The sequence below is a fragment of the Panthera tigris genome, chromosome A1, assembly GCF_018350195.1.
Source record: "Panthera tigris isolate Pti1 chromosome A1, P.tigris_Pti1_mat1.1, whole genome shotgun sequence".
NCBI classification, from domain to species: Eukaryota; Metazoa; Chordata; class Mammalia; order Carnivora; family Felidae; genus Panthera; species Panthera tigris.
This window is the reverse complement of record NC_056660.1, coordinates 65,947,830-65,964,402: the sequence shown is the minus strand read 5'-3', so window position 1 is coordinate 65,964,402 and position 16,573 is coordinate 65,947,830. Positions and strand designations below refer to the sequence as shown.

General features: G+C 39.5%; 1 protein-coding gene across 1 annotated transcript in view; it reads right to left on the bottom strand.

Moving 5' to 3' along the window:
* Nucleotides 1–9,421: 9,421 nt before the first annotated feature.
* GPR180 (G protein-coupled receptor 180) overlaps nt 9,422–16,573 on the bottom strand; it is a 49,999-nt gene continuing 42,847 nt past the window's right edge. The window contains exon 11 of the transcript XR_006214853.1: nt 9,422–9,691. The gene's annotated coding sequence lies outside the window, so the exon portion shown is untranslated. The remainder of the gene's footprint in view (nt 9,692–16,573) is intronic.

Below are 16,573 nucleotides of genomic sequence, written 5' to 3'. Positions count from 1 at the left end.
GCAAAAGGTAAAAGTGAACAGAGGACAGAAAGGCAGAACAGAAAAAAAATGTAAATGAGTGAGACAAAAAAGCCAAAAGACGAAAAAGAAAAAGAGAACGAGAGGGGGGAAAGAAGTAATATTTTCCTTGATAAAAATGCACAAAAGGGAAGATGAACTTTGTTCTTTTTCTCTTTCTACTCTCCTCTCTTTTTCTGCTTTTCGCCTCGCAGCACGCCAGCCTAAGCTGAGAGCTGTAATGTCATTAAATTGCAAATGCTTTTTCATTTCCGACACACACTGTTTACTTATCTGGCAAAAACATATGTTGGAAGGAATCCGTTAAATTCTGCCCATTGCCTTGGGTAAAAGTGCAATGGAAACGGACCCACCGAGCGTCCTCTTTCTTCTTCTTTAGCACTCCCCTTATCTACAAGACGGCTTCGCAGAAAACTGGCTAGTTCAATGAAAAATGAAGATACAGCGGGAGATTAGGGGAGAACACTGAGCACAAAATTCCTGGAGAGAGGGTCACTCCATTGCAAATGATTTCACTCCTCTAGATCTGCATAAATTACTATTTTTAAGGCATCTCCAAAGTCTGTATATTTTTCTCACTCTGTCAAACATTTAATTTCACGCCCCGTGTTCTGAATATGCTAAAATGCATATCTCTGATGCACCTTTAAGCCAGAAAAACGAATGCAAAATTGAAGATAAAATGATGTGATTTGCACTACAAGCCTATTACTTGAGGTATTTACATATAGTTTACCTCTGCAGTTCTGAGGATGATTTATTAAAAAAAATCTGGATTAAGCTCATATAAATATGTATAAATCTTTGTTTAGAAAATAGATTTTGCAGCTGTTGTGTCAAAAAAGTTCTTTAAGATTCTGTGAAGAATTTTCCTTTTAGCATGCTTTAAGAGGGAAAAATGGGGGACAGAATTTGACATTCTGCTTGGGGGGGGGGGGAGTATATCCCACCATCCGGCAGTTATAAAGACTCCTTTATTACTCTTCTTTGCCCAAAGCAGCTTGGCCCGTCCTCGCTCTTTTATTATACTTATTTAATTTTCTTCTTCTTCTTTTTTTTTCCTTTTTGCTTGGGCCCAAATAATAGTGCCCTGGATTACTAAACTCAAATTAAATATCGCTGTTTAATGACTGAAACAATCGTGAGCCTTTTGGACTCGTCCCCAGCCCCTGCCCTGTGGCCTTTCCCAAACTCACTGTCTTCCAATCAATACATCCTCCAAGAGGCTCCTCACTGACACCAAGCCCTGGACCTACCCAGCGAGAGACTTGTAGCTACCGCCTTGGAAATGATTATTAACACACTGCAAGTAAGAGATCTTCTCCACTGGAGGAGCAATTCTAAAAATACTGGCGTAAAATAAAAGTTATTAAATAAATAAACAAACTGGCGTTTCCTTTAAACAATCCCCACATGTGTGTGTTAGCATCCCCCTGGCTAAAATCTAGAGTTTTGCCTTTTTTATCTGAAAAATGCTTCATTTAGTCTGGCCTCTCGAATTCCCCCTGATCCCTGTCCCTCTGTAATCACTGGGTGGGGGTGTGGGGGGGTGGGAATTACTGTTTGCTGTTTTCTTATTACGCTTTGGGTTTGGGAGAGCTCAGGTAACAAAGTTGACTGGTTCAAAGCTGAGCACACCCCAGACCCTGCACAGACAGTACCCCACTACGTGATGAGGGCTGGGCCCAGCTTCTGCACCGCACCTGCCCAGATGCTGTGGGAACCGTTGCTTCTGGAAGCACGTAGTGGGAACAGCTCTGTCTTCAAAGCCCTCATTAATCCTTTCGCAATTAAAACAAGAAAGGGATGTTTGCAGGCATTTGATCACTTTCGGTGGAGATACGAGTTTGCTTGCAAAAGATTGAATTCCAGTTTTGGTGCACTGCGCCTGCTTCAAGGTGACTAATGACGATTTGAAAGAATGAAACGGCATCGTTCTCAAAAGTTAAAGAGTCATTCTTTTTTGCACAAAATGGCTTAACAATCCCCCCTAGTGGTCTGTTTCCTGTTACTGTGATTTATGAACACTGCTTTCCCAAACTGCCTGCTCGGTTTGTTATAGGTTCATAGCAAATAACTGCAAAAAAACATAACCCAAACCAAAGGCAGCCTGGAGCTGGGATTCCCTCCTCTCCGACGCCTAGGTGCTGCTTGATTTTCTCCCCAGCACAGAGATAGGACTAAATCCCGCAAAGCCTAGCTTTCGATTTCTAGGGTGTTTCTCTGAACTGATGAACAACCCCAGCTTTCTGGTGCTTACGATCTGGACACTGAAATCAGTGGGTGGACTGACCATCATGGGGGGTAAAATGCACTCAGGCTTTCCAACATTTCCAGTGCTGGGTTTGGGTTCCTGAAGGGAAAAGGAATGAATCATAGAAGTGGTCTGTGCCCTTCTTACAGGAAGGTTTGGCTCAGACTGGATTATTTTAATCTTTCAGGAGAATTATCTTTACATGATCAAAAACCCTATTTGTTTTTCAAGAGTCCACAAAGAAAATGCCTCATCATCACTGCCACCTCGTATTCTAGCCTTTTCTCTACTCTGCACACTAAGGGCGGGAAATCCTGTCTCCTTCAGTGTTTGCAGGTGCCATGAACTCTGGCCTTCTCCTCTGCTTCCTTCTAGGCCCCTGTCAGTACATGAAGCTGGCTCACACTGAGTTGGGGCCACCTAAGTATTTCAAGCTTTGAACACTGAGAGGGAGATATCCCATTCACCTGAAAGCTAGCTTCATTTCCCTTGGCCATGCTGCCATTCATGCTCCTTTGACACTCTATGTAGAAGTGGCATCTAGCACATGTTGAGGTCATATAGCATTGCCCCTTGATAGCTCCGATGAGGACAGCATCAAGGTTTCTTATGTTACAGGGATATCTTTGTTCAGCCTGCTATAACAAAATACCATTCACTTGGTCACCTCACAAACAGCAGAAATTTACTGCTCATAGTTCTGGGGGCTCTAAGTCCAAGATCAGGGTGCCAGTGTGGGTGGGTTTCTGTGAAGATCGTCTTCTGACTGCCGGTTTCTCCCTGTGTCTTCACGTGGTGGGAGGAGAGGGTCTGTATGGAGTCTCCTTTATAAGAACACTAATCTCATTGATGAGGGCTCTACCCCCAGGACCCAATCACCTCCCAAAGGCCCCATCCCCAATAGCATCACACTGGCGGATGAGGATTTCAACGTATTTATTTGGGAGAGACACAAACATTCAGAGCATAGCCCTGGAATATAGGGCTATGTTAGATAATTATTAGATACACATTTACAAAAAAATAGTACAAAACAATGCTAAAACCCTAAGCCCCGACTCACAAGAAGCTTACAACATCAGGAAAAATTAACATGTAAAAATGAATCCATTGCCAACCTCCATGCACTCCAGCCTTGGTTTGCAGACTTGTATCTAGACTATTCCCCTCAGTAATGCTCGGACCGGCATTCATTTCCCTCCTTTCAGTTTCTTCAGTCTCCCTCCAGGTGCACAAAACCATCATTTCTTGCTAGAAATACTCTGGGAGCCCCAGCACCTCCTTTCATTTACTTGGTAACTCATCTTAGCCCCAGTAGCAAGAATGTTTACCTAACCGTGCGACTTCTCTTCTCAGAAATGTGCTCCAGTTCCTAACTACGTTGTCATGAAACTTCATCTTAGCTTTGAGGCCCCCTAAAAGGACTGGCCTTTTCAAGCAACCATTTAGTAGCAGTAGCGTAATTGTCACCTTCTTCTGTGCTCTAGACCATAGTGAGTTCAACCTGTTTGCTCTTCCTTGGACCACAGCTTAGGGTTTTTTTACACCTACACATACCTCTCCTGCACAGACAAATTGACCAAGGAGCTAATGACGCTTAGGCCTCAGGGCTCAGCCTGGCATAGGCCATTTCTAAGGCCTCCCACCAAATTTTGCATCAGTTTTCTTAAGGAGGGTCCCCAAGATTTTATAAGGTTCAGGCCCCACAAAATTAGTACCTCCTCCAGCCCCTTTGTTGTTTTACCCGATGTGGACATCTACTCAGTCCAGAACCTTCTTGGGACTTGCACATATGCATGTTCATTCTCTCCTTCTCTCTGAACTACATATTGTACTTGTGTGTATTGTCACTTTTAGGAGTTTGAGAATTTCCCCCTGCAATTGTGTTATCTTTCCCATTAGATGACATAATGATTCCACAGGAGGGACTGTCTCATTTTTATATTCTGTACAGAACCGAAGAGTCTTGGTTTCACATTTTAAGCATACTAAACAAACATTTTGACCAATTGCTTCTGGGGAAGTTTTAAACAGTTGGTTTGTAAGTATCTATATTAAAGATTATTAGAGGTGAAAACTATAATTTCTCAATACCAAGGTATTTCTCAGGTCAAAATCAAAATAAGCAAACATTCATGGAGCATATTCACTGTTGTATCTTTAAACCCAGCATGGATAGGTAATAAATACTTCTTGAATTCATCATATGTAAGTCAGGACTGGAGGTAGAAGGTAGAGATTGTTACCCACTGACTTATATCACTAAAGAAACCAGGGCAATTTAACAGGCTTCTGGCATGGGGCTGGATCTAGAAATCAATCTCTTCCTCCATTGGTTCTACGTCTGTGTTGGATTCACTCCAAGCAGGTCTAATCCACACACTGACATGACTTTTAGTACCCCTAAAGCATACACCCCCAGAGTGGGAGAGAAAAAAAAAGCTCCTTTTCCCCAAACTTTCCAACAAAAGTTGCAAAGTCAAGTCTCATTAGGCCAACTCGAGGCACAACTTGTCCCACCTGACTTGTGCCTGGAAAAAGGACCAGAGCTGGCTGTGTGCCCTCTGGAGAGTGGGAAGGAGGTTAACCTCCATGGAAGCCACAGGGATTGGGAAAACAGTGGGAAGTAGCACCTAGCAGAAAATTGAGGAGGCACTCCCATTTCTTTATAGAAAAATGTGGAGAATAATTAGAAAGCAAGAGAAGTCTCATTTTTATTTACCTTTTATCTTTTTAATTTTTCTTTTTATTTAAATCTAAGTTAGTTATGTAGAGTGTAATTATGATTTCACCCAGTGCTCATCCCAACAAGCATCCTCCTTAATGCCCCTTGCCTATTTAGCCCATCTGCCAACTCCAAACGCCCTCCAGCAACCTTAAGTTTGTTCTCTGTATTTAAGAGTCTCTTATGGTTTGTCTCCCTGTTTCTATCTTACTTTTGCTTCCCTTCCCGTGTTCATCTGCTGTGTTTCTTAAATTCCACATACAGTGAAATTATATGATATTTGTCTTTCTCTGACTGACTGATTTCCCTTAACATAATACACTCTAGTTCCATCCATGTTGTTGTAACTGGCAAGGTTTCATTCTTTTTGATCACCGAGTAATATTCCATTGTATATACAGACCACATCTTCTTTATCCATTCATCAGTCGACGGACATTTGGGCTCTTTCCATACTTTGGCTATTGTCGATAGTGCTGCTATAAACATTGGGGTGCATGTGCCCCTTTGAATCAATATTTTTGTCCTTTGGATAAATACCTGAAGTGCAATTGCTGGGTCATAGGGTAGTTCTGTTTTTAATTTTCTGAGGAACTTCCATACTGTTTTCCAGAGTGGCTGCACCAATTTGCATTCCCACTAGCAGTGCAAAAGGGTTCCTCTTTCTCCACGTCCTTGCCAATGTCTGTCGTTGCCTGTGTTGTTAATTTTAGCCATTCTGACAGGTGTGAGGTAATATTTCATTGTGGTTTTGATTCGATTCTCTCTGGTGATGAGTGATGTTGAGCATCTTTTCATGTGTCTGTTGGCCATCTGGATATCTTCTTTGGAAAAGTGTCTATTCATGTCTTTAAAGCAAGGGAAATCTTTATGATCTGCTGGTTGGAATATGATTTGGTAGAACCACTGTAAAAATAGTTTGGGGTCATGTTGTGAAATTAACATGTGTGTTGTCTGTGACCTGCAGTCTCACTGCTCAAGTGTGTCCCAGAAAACTGCTTTTAAAATAAAAACAGTTTATTTATTTATGAGAGAGAGCAACAGTGGGGGAGGGATCGAGGGAGGGGGAGAGAGAGAATCCCAAGGGTGCTCCATGCTGTCAGCACAGAGCCCAACTCAGTGCTCCATCACCTGGTTGGTGAGATCATGACTTGAGCCAAAATCAAGAGGTGGATGCTTAATTGACTGAGCCACCCAGGCTCCCCCCAGAGAACTGCTTTCACACAGGCACAGTGACGTCCACGGCAGCATTGCACAGAGTTACCGATTTGGAGGTGGAAAACGGTGATCATCTATTATGCCAACTCTCCATTTACGAGCTGGAATACGTGTATAAAGAGAAATCTTTCCTTATCTACTAATACAGTTCATATAGGGAAGACAGGGTAAATACTTTATGTCACCTTTTTGCTTTATCAATTTTCAAAATCATGATTTTGCTTCCTTCAATGGCAATCAAGTTTTTGGTATTTCATGTGTTTAACCATGTTTGATGCATTTCAGTCCGTTGAGGTTAACAGTCTTCTTGATGCTTATGTCAGTCCATCTTTGGCCATGGAGAAGCTTTTCATGTTGGTTCTCAAGTCTGTTAGAAATCTTTGATTGTTTTTCTCTTTGTGGTTCAACAAGATGCTCTGGCATCATCTTCTACATTCCCTGTGCCAAACCCAGGGCAGCAGATGCTCCAAGGAGTCCTAGTTCCTTTGAGTGAAACATGGCATATGGAGAAGGCCTGGAAGTGTTCATGGCTACTGGGCTCACCACCAGTTCTTGGTTTTTCCAATGGACAGCACTAGGAATGTATATATATTAAAGATACATGATATCAAGAGTTCATAGTGATATTTCTAATTTAAATTCAGGGCTACAGGGTTTTACTTAACCTCTTCTATACTACATTGTATCTCTCTTTTCCCATGTTGAGAATGCTACTTCTCAAAGCACTTAATACTTGATTTAAAAAAAAAAAAAACGCAACTTCTTTTGAATAGTTGATCATTTTTACTAATTGATCAACGTAATTGGCAATAATGTTTTGATTTTTCTTATGGTTCTAATTAAGCTCACTCAAAGAAAACTATCTCAAAGATATCATTCTTTTCCTAAAGAAAATTTTAAATCGAAGGATTTTACCTTTACATAGTTCCAACATTATTGGGGTATCCATTTCTCTTGTACTAATGCTAGTAAAATATGTAATATTGGCAATGTTAGTATTTTCCAGTTTTGGGTCTGAAGTCCACAAATTATGACTTTTGAGTAGTCCAATTTAGTCAGATAAGTGCTCTGTTCACAGGTAAGACATGAGCTCCTTTGTCCAAGTGAAACACATGCTACTAAATCAGACCAGTGATTATGTAGTCTTGCACCAAAGAATGTCTGTGAGAGAGCCTGGTGATGGCTTACAATGACATCAGCGTATAAAAAGATAGGCCCAAACTTTCAGGTCCTCATTAGCACAGTAAAGATGTTATCAACTCTACCAAGCAGGTTAGTGGAGAAGTAGGATAAAATGCCAGTCTAGGATTATATGCCCAGAGGGTGCCTTCCTTCTCCCTTGGGAAAAGTATAAGAATTTGAATACAACTTGTCCAAAGTTACATCATTAAGTGATACAGCTGGAGTGATCCTCGAACAAGAAGAGCCCAATGTCCATACATGTTCTTTCCACCAAAATAAACTGTTGTGATTGTAAAATATGTGTACTAGGGGCGCCTGGGTGGCTCAGGTGGTTGAGCGTCTGACTCTTGATTTCAGCTCAGGTCATGATCTCACTGTTCATGGGATTGAGCCCCACGTCAGGCTCTGTGCTGAGTGCTGACTATGGAGCCTGTTTGGGATTCTCTCTCTCCCTCTTTTTTTGCCCCTCCCCCCAAAATAAATAAATACACTTTAAATAAATAAATAAAATATGTGACCTATACACGTGCCTAGCTCTCTACATACTCATCCTTTACCATATTTGTATATATACTGTACATGTACACACCTGTGTGTATGGGCATAAACTCATATATACACACATATATGCATATGTACACACACACACACACACATTCATATATAAATAAGATAAAAGAAAGTAGGTAGAGAGTTAGGCATGTTTATAATTCACAGGTACATCCAGTACATACATATGGCTGACATGGCTTTTTTGGGTAATGAGTCTTACATATTTACGACATGTTTTAACAACTTGCCTTTGAAGTATATGCCTAATACAAATCATAAAGCCAAGGACCGAGTTTCCTTGCCATCTTGCACCTTATTTAATTCTCAGTTTGTACTCAAGAAATATTAACATTGTGACCATAACATTATAACAGACAAACAGAACAATTCAAAATCAGAAGTCACAAGAAGGGAAAAATTAAACTGGTCATTTATGGAAAACTAAGCCATAGTCATTCCGATCTCATCTCTTCTAACCAAGATAATACTCGGAAAAAAAGAACAAGTAGATTACACACTATAGGAAGTATACTTATGACTGTAATCCTTCTTTATATAGACATGTAATAGAGCAAAATCTTGCTTCTGTAGTATATGTTCCTGAGGCAGGGTTGGGCACCTTAATTTTAGCATTTCAACTGTAACTTTAAATTTCTTACAATTCAAGTATCTACTGAATTCACTTTTAGGCACACACCTATTAGCATTTAAAATAAGTTAGACCTCACATCTAGTAAGTATGAAGACTCATTTGTTGCAGTGTGGCTAAAGCAAATGCCAATAAATTTTGCGTTTCTTGGTAGATGTGAGGAGAGTGAACGAAACTGTACACTTTCAACACACCATCCCACAAATGTGGAATCCAATGGGTGAATTCAAAATAAAATGAAATGAGACATATCTGAAAAGTAGCTGCTGTACTTATGTGCTAATCACACCTCAAAGCATAACATTGCTTGTTGTTTTTTTTTTTTTTTAAATAGGAGCAATAAAATCCTATTATGGATTAATCTTGTGCCAAATTTTGTTTTTTAATCAAATCTATTTTGAGCTAAAGAAAATACAAAATGCAAATGAGGGGCCTGATCCTCCAGATCTTGTGAACATGTAAGGGCTGATACACTTCAAAGATTTGTTTAAAAACTCATCAATTAAAATCCACACACGACACAGCAAAACATGCTTATTTGTAAACCTTTTAATTTTATATTCCATGTAAAGTTCCAACCTAATAAAAGTCTTTGGGGGAGAAGGTTTTAAAATTCCTAAAACTAGACGTTCATAAATAAATACTGGCCCAATTTAATTTCTTACATATGTACCAGACTCTCAGGCTGCAAGTTAGAATTTCATGCTGTAAACAAAACCAAACAACAACAAGAAAACCATGTTGAAAAGAGTCGGTGCTCTCAAATATGCAGCCCCATTCTCTCCAGTATACACACCACTTGAACACAAAGGGTGGGTGAGTTCATGGAAGGGTTGTTTGTGCGGCATTTCCCCTGTGTGCTTTCTCCATCTGGGATGAAATATTCATTAGCAGACCTAAACAAACTCTTCAGAACATTTTTATCTCAAAGTGAGAAAATGCTATTCAAACAGGCTGCTAATGAAGCCATCCACCATCTTGTTTGATGTTCTTGTAGTTAAAGAGCGCTCTGAAAGGCTTCAGGCAGTCCCTACTCTCAGTTGGCAACTGTTTCAACCGCTGTGGGGCCATTGTGTAGCTGCAACACAGACTCCTGTAAAATGCCAACCCACATGCTGTAAATGTAAAATACAACAATATTCGTGGACATCAACTATATAACATTAGGTATCACATAAACTACATTTTACTACATGAGATCACACTCATAATAACATATCATTATAAGGATGCTGCTTCTGAGAATTCAAAGCATAAGAAGGAATGTGTTTCAGTTTCTGTCCTGAAGCCAGAGAACACAGAAAATATTGGGACATAAATGTACACTGTTGATGAAATATGTAAAACAAGTAGTTTGTGCATATATATACTTCATAGGCATATCTCACACTACGTAAGAGGCAAATATGGGAAATGTATATTATTCCAAGGTGTGTGTGGATATGTGTATATACGCAAAACTATAAGTAAAATTAAAGTGTGTAAAATGAAAATTTTATACTAATATTGTGATGATTCAAAGAAATTAAAAAAAAATTTTAAACATTTATTTACTTTTCAAGGAAGAGAGACTGAGCAGGGGAGGGACAGAGAGAGGGGGGGACACAGAATCCAAAGTGGGCTCCAGGCTCTGAGCTGTCAGCACAGAGCCTGATGCAGAGCTTGAACTCGTGAGCCATGAGATCATGACCTGAGCCAAAGTTGGATGTTTAACCAACTAAGCCACCTAGGTGCCCCAAAGAAATTTTACGATGCTTTTATCATACAGGCTATTACTACTTTGGTTCAATTGGATTGGTACAGTTATTCAGAAGATGATTTTGCAGCATTTGTGCTGAAGTGGAATGTGTGCCAAAGCCCATAGGTACTATGTAGAAAGTCACTAAATATAACAGTCTACACCCAGATGACACACAGGTATTTCAAATTCAATATGTTAAAAGCTAAACACAACATTTAATCTCAATAAAATTGTCCCTCTTCACGTATTTTCTATTTCAATTCATGGCAACCTCTAGGCAAAATTCTAAGAGGTCTAATGGCAACACCCATCCATTGGTGTTGGGTGCTGGATAAGGCCTGTGAATCCAGTGGGATCATATTCATGGGATCACTCCCGTGGTTATGGTACACTATGTGGCAAAGGTGAAGGGATTTTGCAGATGTAATTAAAGTCCCTAAATGGTTGACTTTGAGTTGATCAAAAAGGAGATGAACCTCGGCAGGCCTGATATATTCAGGTGAGCCCTTTAAAAGAGGGTATAGAAGGTTGAGAGATTCTCCTTCTGGCTCTGAGGCAATAAACTACCATGTCGGGAAAGGACTGTCAGAGGGCCACATAGCAAGGAACTACAGATGGCCTGTAGGAGTTAAGAGCAGTCCCCAGCTGGTAGCAAGAGAACGGGACCTCAGTCTTACAAGTGCAAGGGACTGAAATCTGCCCACAACCCATGAGCTTGGAAGAAAACCTTGGGCTCCAGAAAGGAACATGGCTCAGCTGCCACCTTGATACAGCCTTGTAAGACCTGGACAGAAGACCAGCTAAGCCATGCCTGGACACTCGACCCACGGAAACCGACATAATAAGTGTGTGTGGTTTAAAGCTACTAAGTTTGTAGTAATTTGCTAAACAGCAATAGAAAACTAACACATCAATCTCCCCAGTTTCCCGAGGCAAGGCAGAAATCTTGGGCGTCATCCTTACCACTCATTGATCGTGACTGTTCACAATCGATCTTATTTCCAAAATACATTTTTTATTCCTCTTCGGTCAGGTCTGCAGTATTTCTCACCCTTGTATTCTTAGTCTGATATTCAAAATGCTTCCTGATTGGGCTACTACCCCCATCGCTAGCCTCATCTTCTGGCACTCTCCAACTTAGACTTTGCTCTCTGGTCTTACCAAATGACTGTATTTCTCTATGCACGCTCATTCAAGCCTCTGCGCTTTGCGCAGACCCATTCACTTTGCCTGAAACATCCTTCCTTTCATGGGCTACCTGGAAAACCTCCCCCAGTCTTCAAGATCCTGAAATCTTCCCCTTATCCTTCATTTCCTCAATGAAGCCCTCTCTACCCCCTATCCCTAGACCTGGAGTTGCTTTCCTCTACAGTCTTTCTATCAGATTTTGTGCATAATTACTTCACTTTTACCTTGGCATAACATCATTATTGGATTCCATGCCTACCCTTTTCTGTTGTTGTTTTTTATTTTATTTATTTTGGTTTTTGTTTTTTCATTGTTTTTTTTTAATTTTTTAAGTAATCTCTACTTTCAAACTCACAACTCTGAGATCAAGATTTGCATGTTTTTCCGACCGAGCCATCCAGACACCCCTCCATGCCTATCCTTTATCTGTAAAATTTCTTGAGGACAGAGCCTCTGTCTCCTTTGCCATTCCTTCCTATCTCTACCTCTAACACACTGCTTGGTACACAACAGGCAGTAAGTAAAAATTCACAAATGCAAAAAAGAGTAGAACCCACTATCATAATAAAATATTATTTGTGAAACTTCCGCCTGCCTTTGGCATTGTGCAATGTGCCATGTAAAGTTTAAAAGGTGCAATGAGTTAAGACCACTAATGAATATTGCTGTAAGGCAAATCATAGAAACACTGCAGGCAGGAAGATAATAAAAGCAAACTAAAGACTGAAAAGCAGGAATGTTGTTAAATTTGTGCTATGCATTGGAAAGGAAGACAATTAATTTGGGCATTAAAATACGCAGATCCGGATAAGAAGCATAGAACTTCACCCACAAATGGGAAAGACCATTATCATAGAAACTCATTCTCTCCCTCTTGTATGTCATCATGTAAACTGAGTGCCTGCCCTGTGCCAGACAGGGTGCCAATAAAACAGGTGCGACCCAGTATAGCAGAACATTTGGTGAAGATGCATTTTCCTTATTCCACATTCTCCGGAAAGGGCTGCTTGCCTTTACAAATCCTGAAGGAATAATTTAGCATTTTCATAACAATGGAAAACTGAAGAAAATCCAATTGTTTCAACCAAATGTCCAGAAATTGGCCAAATAAGTGGTGGCATGTTTATACAACGGAATAACGTTCAAGTATTGTAACTGATGCTAAAAATTAGTATATCCTAAACATGATGAAATAATATTATGGTAGTATCCCACTTTGTATGTGTGTGGTGTGATATTTGGATTATGTTTGACAATAGAGGGGAAAATCTTTTGAGAATACATACAAATGTATTAACGGTGGTATGGACATAGAGTTTTATTTTGTGTTTGGAATATTCTTTTCTTGATTATACTTAACATTTTTCTTCCCTTAAACTCATCTAATTTTCCTATGTATTTAGTTTTGAAATGGAATATATTAAAAAAGGAATTTCTGATTAAAAAAATAACATGGATCCTTTTCTCCATACGTGCACATGGCCAGTAGGAAGGAGGTCATTGTTCTTGCTGACAAACTTTAGATAAATGGTCATTACTCAACAGATACTTACTGAAAACCCACTCCCCTGGTTGGTCATATTCAACGGCAATCCAACATGATTTTGCTTGTATACCTTGTGTCTACTGACTTATGCCCCCATCTTATGTGAAACAACTTTGTTCGCTACCTTCATAGCTATGAATACAATGCAATCTTTTAAAAATACTCTTTAGGTGAAATTTACATAAAGTAAAATGTGTGTACATTTAAGTGTGCAACTTGGTGAATTATGATAAATGTGTATATCTATGTCACAACATCCCAGTCAAGATAAGATGATTTCTAGCAACCAGAAAGTTCTCTTATGTCCGCTTCTAATCAATTCTCACTGACCATGTTTCCATGGCCATAGATCAGTTTTACCCATTCTAAAACTTGATATGAATGTGAGGATACTCCATGTATGGCTTCTTTTGCTTAACAGAATATTTTTGTGATTCATCTATGTTGCTATGTCTATCAATAGTTTGTTGCTTTTCATTGCTGAGTAATATTCCATTATATGAATATCCCACAATTTATTTATTCATTTCCCTATTCATGTTTTTTTCCCCCCAGCTTTTGGCTATTATGAATGAAGCTGCTATGAACATTCTTATTCAAGTCAAATGTCTTAATGACATATGGGCTTTTTCTCTAAGATAAAGGCCTATGAGTGGAATTGCTCTCAGGATCAATGGTTTAACTGTATAAGACACTGCCAATGAACTTTCCAAAGTGGTTGGGTCAGTCTGCACTCCCCACAACAATGTATGTGAGTTGGAGCTGCGGCACGTTCTCTCCACCTGGGAGCTGTCAGTCTTACTAATTTCCGTCATTCTGCTGGATGTGAAGTGGTGTTTGGTGGGATTTGTATCTCCCTGAGAGCTAATGCTGTGGAGCATCTTCCCATGTGTTTATTCATCATTCATATAGCTTTTTGCTGTCACATCAGTTCAAGATTTGTGCCCACTTTTAGAAATTAGGTTGTGTTTTTTCTTGTTTATTTGTAGGGCTCCTTGATTTACTCTGGAGAAAGTCCTTTTAGGGACAGATGTACTGTGAATATTTTCAGTCTGCGGCTTGCCATTTGTTTTCTTCATGGCGTCTTTTGGAAAGCGTAAGTTTTGATTTTGAGCCCATTTTACCAACTGTTTTTGACACTTGGTGCTTTTTGTGTCTTAAGAAATGTTTTTGCCTACCCAAAGGTCACAAAGATTTCTTGCAGAAGTTTTGTAGTTTTAGCTTTTCTATTTTGGGCCTATTATTCCTCTCAAATTAACTTTTTGGGTGTGGTATGAGATAGGAGTCAAGGTTCATTAGTTCATTGTTTTTTCACATATTTGTGCAGTTGTTTTAGTAGAATTTGTTGCAAAGATTTTTCTTTCCTCATTTAACTGCCTTGGTATTTTGTTATAAAGCAATTGGCTACATAAGTGTGGGCCAATTTCTGGACTCTATCTGGCATCCAGTGATCTATCTTTATATCAAAACCATATCATCTCGATTAAGGTGGCTTTATAGAATGTCTTAAAATCAAGTCCTCTGAGTCCAACTTTGTTCCTCTTTTTCAAGATTATTTTTTCTATATCTTTAAAGTTATATGCTGTTTAACACTAATAAATACAATTTTTTAAAAAAAGTCAATTTTATTAAGTGAACAATTCCAAAATAGTTCTTTTGGCCAACAAAACAATAACCAATGCAATCCTTCTTTATCCTGAGGGTCTTGCCAAATCTGTTTAAATAGATTATCAGCCTTATATCCCACATTGACATTTGTACACAGAATCATTCAAGGATGTGTGTGAACAGAACAAACATTGACTCAAAGTTTAGAGTTTTTAATTTTTTTTTATTTTTAAGTTTATTTATTTTTGAGAGAGAGAGAGAGAGAGAGAGAGAAAGGGAGATATCAGGGGAGAGGCCTAGAGAGAAAAGAAAGAGAGAATCCCAAGCAGAACACACACCATGTGCACAGAGCCTGACGCAGAGCTCGAACCCATGAACTGTGAGACCAAGACCTGAGCTGAAATCAAGAGTTGGGCGCTTACCAACTGAGCCACCCAGGTGCCCCAATTTTAGAATTTTTAGAATTAAAAAGATACCAAAAAAAAAAAAAAAAAAAGAAAGAAACTGTGATGAGAGATCCACATGGCATTGCTAACATACTATTGCTAAAGGGAGCACTTTATAGCTCTGACACAGGACATCTTTATGGAATACAAGGTTATATATTTGTAAAGAGATTTTTAAAATGCTGAAAAGCTACACTTGTTAATAATGGGATGAATAAATATGAAACCTAAAAACACAATAACAAAAGGTAAGAAAAGAATCTAATTTTTTAAACGTATCTCAAGGAAATGATAATATTTAATAAAAATGACTGATAATCTGGTTGATGAGAATAGGCAATGCTATGAATAAAAATCAGACATATAGTGACCTAGGAAAATTGAATGCCTTTTCCTCCCCTTCCCCACAAGCACAACACAACATCATCAGTGAAAGATCCCTCTCACCAAGTGTGTCCCCTCCTACTTCTCTCCCAAAGGGGCTTTGAAATTTTTGGCAAGTCTGTCGAACTATCTCTTGCAAACATGAGAGGCCCAGGATGTTTGTCTTCTTCTTCTTTTTAACGTTTATTCATTTTTGAGAGACAGAGAGAGACAGAGCACAAGCAGGGAAGGAGCAGAGAGAGGGAGACACAGATTCCAAAGCAGGCTCCAGGCTCTGAGCTGTCAGAACAGAGCCTGACGCGGGGCTTGAACTCATGAACTGCGAGATCATGACCTGAGCTGAAGTAGGACACGTAACCGACTAAGTGCCCCAGGTGCCCCAGGATGTTCGTCTTCTATGTAGTACAGAATACCTCACTTGAAGTTAGTTCTATTTTATTTTATTTTTTGAAAGATTTTACTTTTAAGTAATCTCTACACCCAACGTGGGGCTCAAATTCACAACCTTGAGATCAAGAGTTGCGTGCCCCATTGACTGTTACCAGCCAGGCACCCCGAAGTTTTTTTAATCATAAGAAGGGAGTAGAGTGTAGCAGCTAATAAGCTTTAGGGCCTGACACACTCTCAATTCTGTCACTTACCTGTGTAACACTGGGAAATTACTTAATCTATTTGAACTCATTTCCTCTCAAGGTTGTTGAGAGGATTACATTAAATAACATGGACTTGGTCACTCCTTGGACTCTAAGTGGTGAATAAGTCGTCAATGCTAGTTTCTTTTCAGATTTTTTCCAAAGAAGGTGAGGCAAAAATCCAAAAACACATAAGCCAAAATAACCACACAGTTTATAAATTCAGTCCTCTTAAAATTACTTAATAACTCTAATCTTCCTCATGTCCCTGAATGTCAGGAATATGAAATAGCAGAAAGGGCATGAGACTAGGACCCAGGGGTCTGGCTTCCATCTGGGCTCTGCTGCTCTGTGACCATGTGATCTGCAGCAAATTATCTACCCCCAGAGGCTCTCGGTTCCTTTTCCATAAACTGAAGGGATTGTTTTA